This window comes from Ovis aries, chromosome 5, assembly GCF_016772045.2.
Source record: "Ovis aries strain OAR_USU_Benz2616 breed Rambouillet chromosome 5, ARS-UI_Ramb_v3.0, whole genome shotgun sequence".
In the NCBI taxonomy this organism is placed as follows: domain Eukaryota; kingdom Metazoa; phylum Chordata; class Mammalia; order Artiodactyla; family Bovidae; genus Ovis; species Ovis aries.
The window spans coordinates 194,179-201,276 of NC_056058.1; the positions used below are offsets into that span (position 1 = coordinate 194,179).

The 7,098-nt window shown below is 40.9% G+C and overlaps 1 long non-coding RNA gene across 1 annotated transcript; it reads right to left on the reverse strand.

Annotated features, from left to right (window-relative positions):
* Positions 1–557: 557 nt before the first annotated feature.
* Positions 558–6,226, reverse strand: LOC132659787 (uncharacterized). Its single transcript, XR_009600594.1, has 2 exons — positions 4,532–6,226; positions 558–3,247 (listed from the first exon to the last, which is right to left on the reverse strand). It is a non-coding gene; the product is annotated as an uncharacterized LOC132659787 (long non-coding RNA).
* Between the last annotated feature and the right edge of the window lie 872 nt (positions 6,227–7,098).

Here is a 7,098-nt window from a genome sequence, read left to right on the forward strand (position 1 = left end):
AGGTGGTTTCCACTAGACCTTGAGCCTCAGTATATGCTCATAACACATCAACAAGCCAAGTGACATACCCACCAGCACCATGACATTTCTGAGGCCAACCAACAAAGGCCAAAAGGTGGGCAGTGACCCAATTCCTAGAAATCCCCACCCCTTCCCTGAAATAGTTGGAATAAATCTCATGATCATTAGCCTATGAAATTACCCAACCCATAGAAACCAACCACATTGAAGAACTGCCTAGTGACTCAGTGATAAACAATCTGCCTGCTGATGTAGGAGACATGGGTTCAATCCCTGATCCAGGAAGATCCCACATGCTGTGGAGCAACTAAGCTCATGCACCACAACTGTTGAGCCTGTGTTGTAATGCCCAGGAATCACAACTACTGAGCCCACGTGCCCCAACTACTGAAGCCTATTTGCCCTAGAGCCCATGCTCCACGACAAGAGAAGCCACCACAATGAGAAGCCTGTGCACGGCAACCAAAGAATTGCTCCCCACTCACCACAACTAGAGAGAAGCCCACATAGCAACAAAGACCCAACACAGCCAAAAATAAATAAATAAAATTTTTAAAAGGCACATTATATTTCAAAGCTGCTATTCTTCTGAGATGATCATGCTCCATCTGTGGAGTATATTTCTCTCTAAATAAATTCACTTCATACCTGTCACTTTATCTCTTACAGAATTCTTTCTGCAATGAGACATCAAGAACCTGAGCTTCATTAAGTGTTTAAACCAAGTGTGTGATCTCAGTTGGAGGACTGTGGATTTAGGCCAGGTTCAAGTCTGTATCTGAGTTACACAGTTTCATTTTCATACTTGTGTATTAAGCAAGTGAAGATATTAAGAATGGAAATATATGTCAAAGAAAAATTATATTCTGCATAGTTAAATAATTAACTTGACAAGGAGAAGCTGCAAAAATTAGTGTACTTTTAGTATACTCCTACCCGATTTCTAATTGTGAAATGTATTTGCATTTAAATCATTTAAATAATTTTATACATCAGGAAATTTGAATTCATATATTTGGATTTATTTGCAAAAACCTTTGAAATGATGATGACTGTTATATAAAAATTGACTAACTTCTTTTTGTTTGTTCCTTTTGGAAATATATACAGAACACTTGATTCTATTTTAACTTCTCTGAAATAAATGGATGATGAAAATAAATGACAGTTCAGGAGAAGACTTCATCTTAGTTGACTTCTCACGATATTCACAGACTGAGTTTATCCTATCTCTGTTTGTATCTAAATTCTATGCCATGACACTCCTAGGCAATGCACTCATCATCTTGGTCTCCCTCATGAACATCCATCTCCATACTCCAATGTACTTCTTCCTCCAAAACCTCTCCTTTCTGGAGATTTGTTTCAGTACTTGCATTGTTCCTCAGATGCTGGTAAACATGTGAGGAGGTAGTAAGAAAATCAGCTGTATACAGTGCATGGTTCAGTATACCATGGCCTTGACTCTTGGTTCCATGGAGTGTGTGCTTCTTGCTGTCATGGCTGTGGACCAATATGTTGCTATCTGTTGGTTTCTCCACTTTGCTACAATCATGCACCAACAAATCTGCCACTTTCTTGCAGCCATGTCTTGGTTTTCAGGGTTTACCAATTGTCTCTTCCAGTCTTCACTGGCCACTGTTTTGCCTGTCTGTGGCCACAGCTGTGTGGACAATTTCTTTTGTGAGGTTCCGGTCATTATCAAGATGTCCTGTGTAGACACTGGTCCAACTGAGTTGAAGATGTTATTTGCTCGCCTGATCACCCTTGCCAATCTGATATGCATCATTCTTACCTCCTATGCCTGCATAGCAATGGCTGTGGTGAGGATGCACTCTGTTGAAGGACAACAAAAGGCCTTTGGGACTTGGGCATCTCACTTAATGGTGGTCTCGCTGTTCTTTGGAACCATAATGTCCATGTATTTTCAGCCTAACAGTAACTACTCTCAGAATTGGGGAATGCCCTTGCCCTTTTTGATACTATTGTTGCCCCCGCTCTGAACCCACTAATCTATACACAGGAACAAAGATGTAAAGATGGTAATTAGAAGAATAATATGAAATGATTCCATTTAAAATACTGTAATTCCTATAGTTGGTTTCATACAAATTACTTAGACAGTGGATTAAGAGTTTTCTTTTCACATTTCAACCCATACTGATTCACAGACAAATACACAAAGAACTAAATACAAGCTAAATAATACATGATTGTCATCAACAATGATGATTGTAGTTGTATAAAGAAATTATATAATACAGACATTCCTTCACATTTATGCTGTCCTCAATATCTGAATATTTTTGATATCCGTTCATTTCCCATGAGATTGTCAGAGGTGAAATTTTTTAGAAAATACTAGACATTTTCAGTTCAGTTCAGTTCAGTTGCTCAGTCGTGTCCGACTCTTTGCAACCCCGTGAATCGCAGCAGGCCAGGCCTCCCTGTCCATCACCAACTCCCGGAGTTCACTCAGAGTCGCATCCATTGAGTCAGTGATGCCATCCAGCCATCTCATCCTCTGTCGTCCCCTTCTCCTCCTTCCCCCAATCACTCCCGGCATCAAAGTCTTTTCCAATGAGTCAACTCTTCGCATGAGGTGGCCAAAATACTGGAGCTTCAGCTTTAGCATCAATCCTTCCAAAGAAATCCCAGGGTTGAGCTCCTTCAGAATGGACTGGTTGGATCTCCTTGCAGTCCAAGGGACTCTCAAGAGTCTTCCCCAACACCACAGTTCAAAAGCATCAATTCTTCAGCGCTCAGCCTTCAACTCTCACATCCATACATGACTACTGGAAAAACCATAGCCTTGACTAGACAGACCTTAGTCGGCAAAGTAATTTCTCTGCTTTTGAATATACTATCTAGGTTGGTCATAACTTTCTTCCAAGGGGTAAGCATCTTTTAATTTCATGACTGCAATCACCATCTGCAGTGATTTTGGGGCCCAAGAAATTAAAGTCTGACAGTGTTTCCACTGTTTCTCCATCTATTTTCCATAGAGTGAAGGGACTGGATGCCATGATCTTCATTTTCTGAATGTTGATCTTTAAGCCAACTTTTTCACTCTCCTCTTTTACTTTCCTCAAGAGCCTTTTTAGTTGCTCTTCACTTTCTGCCATAAGGGTGGTGTCATCTGCATATCTGAGGTTATTGATATTTCTCCCGGCAATCTTGATTCCAGCTTGTGTTTCTTCCAGTCCAGCGTTTCTCATGATGAACTCTGCATAGAAGTTAAATAAGCAGGGTGACAATATACAGCCTTGACATACTCCTTTTCCTATTTGGAACCAGTCTGTTGTTCCATGTCCAGTTCTAACTGTTGCTTCCTGACCTGCATACAGATTTCTCAAGAGGCAGGTCAGATGGTCTGGTATTCCCATCTCTTTCAGAATTTTGCATATGAGGAATAGAAAATGTGGCTGACACAGAAGCTGTTCTGAAGTAGATTACATATGGAAGTAGATAACGTGAACTTAAAGCTTCATTTAAAGAGGATTGAAATTGATAAATAAAAGAAAAAAATGGGTGAGATAACTCAAGAACTGTATACCTTACCTTAGCCAAACCAAGCAAAAATACTAGTAGTTTGAGAAAATTAACTCATCTTTGAATGAGTTTTAGGACTTGGACATGGCAATGGGATAGAGCTATTCAGTGTTTCTGGAACAAGATTAGCAGATAAATCCTTTAAGGCATAAGAGAAAAATATTAAGCTCTGCATAGTTGAAGACTTCTGGTCTTACCCTGGGGAGGGTTCTAGAAGCTCACGTAGGCGCTGTGGTGGTCTAGCCTGTATTTGTGTATTGTGCAGTACACTGAGAAGAATCTAAAATCTAACCTCAGTGGCTAGGGTAAAGACTAAATTTAAAAACTGTGTTACGGTGGCTCACTTTAAAAAGGCTGTGAAAGGGTGCAGAGGGCAATAGGGAACTGCTTCAGAGGATGTAACCTGAGCAAAGAGCAAAGAAGATAGAATTTTTGTGAGAGTCCTTGAGGGAAGAACAGTTGTGGGTAACACTTGTAAGGATATATTTGCTTTGTCTGTTTAGGGAGAGCTGGAAGTTTTTTAATGCTACAGACAGTGTGATGGACAGTAATCAGCCCGTTTGCCAAATTTATTCAATTATTTACAATTTAGTTTTTGACTACATATAGACTGAAACAGTCCACAATCTCAAATGTGTGTAACATAGTGGGAGGAAGTTTATTTATTTATTTATTTATTTTGCAGATGGAATACAATTTGGAGCTGGCAATGCAACTCAAGAATCACTTCTCAGAGCAGCACTGGGTTTGAAGAAAATGACAGGCAAAATGTTCGTTTATTGAAAACAATGCATTATAATTTTATATGTAAATACCAACAAATTTTATGATGCACAATGGCAATCAGTATATATTTATGGACAAAATAAAGTATATATATATGAACATTTCAATATTACTCTATATGGTTCATTTTAATTAGTTCATATATTTGGATTCCTAAAAGATAAATGCCTACCTGATACACTCCCAGGTTCAAGGTGGCCAAAAATGTCCTATGCAAGGGACTGTGTACTAGCCATAAACTTTACTATGACTTCCAAGCATTACCACAGAAGAAAATAGCCAGATGAACCTGTGAGAAACAAATACCAAAAAAAGAAAAAGGAACAGATATACAAAAACTGTGGGGCGACTACAACATATGCAATATATGGGTAATTGGAATGTCAAAAATAGAAAAATATAGAAGGGAACAGAAGAAATATTTGAATCAAGGAATGGAATTTTCCCCAATTTAATTTTAGACACAAAGCCATAGGTCACAGAACTCAGGCAACAAGCAGGAACACTCCTTAGCAATAGAAACAACAAACAAATGACACTTAGATACATCATATTGAAATGTCAAGAAATCACAGATAAAAACAACTTGAAAGAAGCCAGAAAAGGGGGAAAATTCTAACTATAGAGGATCAAAGATAAGAATTACATTCAACTCCTTCTCAGAAATGATGCAGCAAGAAGACAGAGGAGCAAAATACATGCTTTGAGGAAAAAAAAAATGTGTGTGTGTGTGTGTGCGCGCGCGTGTGTGTATTTTGAGAGAAAACCCCACCAACCTTGAATTCTGTATCCTTAAAATTTAATCTTACAAAACTGAAGGTGAATTAAAGACTTTCTCACAAAAAAATTGAGGTAATTTCTGCCTTGGAATAAATACTAAAAAGTCCTTTAGAGAAAAGGAAAACTGTACAGGATAGAAATTCAAATGGCCTTAAAGACAAAAACTAGAGAAGGGATAAGTGAAAGTAAAATAATTTATTTTTAATCGACCTAATAGATAGCAGTTTATTTGGGATAATCAAAGCAAAAATATTTGAAGATTATAGGTTATATAAAAATAAAATAAGTGACAATTATACAAAAGATAGTAATTAGGAAATCATTGTTATTCTAAGTGACTTACAGTTCATGTGAAGTAGCATAGTGTTATTTGAAAGTAGATCTGAATTAGTATATTACATCCTGTAGTGAAACCACTAAAACAAGAAGTACACTTTATATGCTACAAAGAAAGAAAAATGGAATCAAACTAAAAGCTCAGTTAAAGCCACAAAAGGGGGACAGAGCCAAAATTACTGCAAGGGAAGATAGAGAGTTCATGTGTCTCCACACCTAGAATACTTCCTGGGCATTAGTGGTAGACCTCCAGTGGACAGGCAGACAGGAGGAGGCCTGGGGGCAACCAGGTACCAGACAGGGTAGTGAGGTAAGATCTAGGCTGGAGGGCCAGCAATAGAGGATTTGCTGGGGGATAGGGAGCAGTTTGGGTGCTAAGAGTGATCTAGGCGCCTGGCATGGTTTGGGCACTTTGGGGTGCCCAGAGCAGTCTGCTGCCTCAGCTGGGAGAGGGAGGGACCCTTGAGAGGACGAGAGGGTCCACTGGGGAAGCCCCTGTGGTTCCTGTTTCATGTGAGCCCAGGGAACCTTCTGGGGCTCCAAGGCTGAGACCTCTGCCCTCTGGGGCACCCTCTGCTCTCTGGGGCCCTCTCTACACTTCACCTGAGCCTTCTGCCCTCTGGGGTACCCTCCGCTCTTCAGGGACCCCTCTCCCTGCCTAGGTCACCTGATCATGAGAGGGATTCAGAAAGTTCCTGAGGCTTACAGGAATAGGGAACTGACTAATGCCCCCCATCCCCCTCCACTTGGCCCTGGGAGCCTCCCAAGGCCCCCAGGCTGAGTCCTTGGCCCTTCCCCACCACTTCCACCCTCCCAGCACCATCCACCCTCCAGGGCTGCCCCCCCAAGCCCCCATGTGCTCTCTGCCTTCCAGTTTCCCCCTCCCTCTGGGGCTCCCGTCCTCTGAAGAACTCTCATCCCTCTAGGAACCCCCATCTACCCTCTGGACTGGGCTCCCTGCCTGCTTGGTGTTCCCTCTGCCCTTCACTGCTTTGTCCTTCCTTGGGGGCCCCCTGATTGCCGCAGGGCGAGCCCTCCACCATCCAGGAGCCCCACCCCGACCCGGGGCATTTTCTGATGGCATGGGTCCTGAATTAGAAGAGCACCCCTGCCTAAGTCCCACCTCCATCTAAACACTACATAAGCCCTTATATATCTAAGCCCCATCCTTCACAGCAAGGTTTTTTCCTACCTTTTTCTTTTCTTTCACTATTTGCTAGGGGAGTTCAGCTTTACTCTCCTGTGGTTTCATACATACTCATTTTTTCTATTTATGTAGTTTTCTAAACCTAGATTCTATTATTTTTAGTCTTCATTGTTATACTGCTTCCTTATTTTATTTTTCTTATTTTTTATTTATATACATATATAGTTTTCTCTCTTTTTTGCCCCCTTCATTCTCTTTGCTCTTGGGGGCTGGTTTTACCTTTCAGGGGGTGTTATTTTTTTATTCTTTGTTGTTCTGGCTTTTTTCTTTCTTCATTTATTTTCTCCTTTTTCCCCTACATCCCATCGCTTGTGGGATCCCAGTTCATGGGCCAGAAACTAGGCCTGAGCCCCTGAGGCAAGAGCACTGAATCTGAACTGCTGGTATAACAGAGAATACTAGGCTTCAAAGAATAT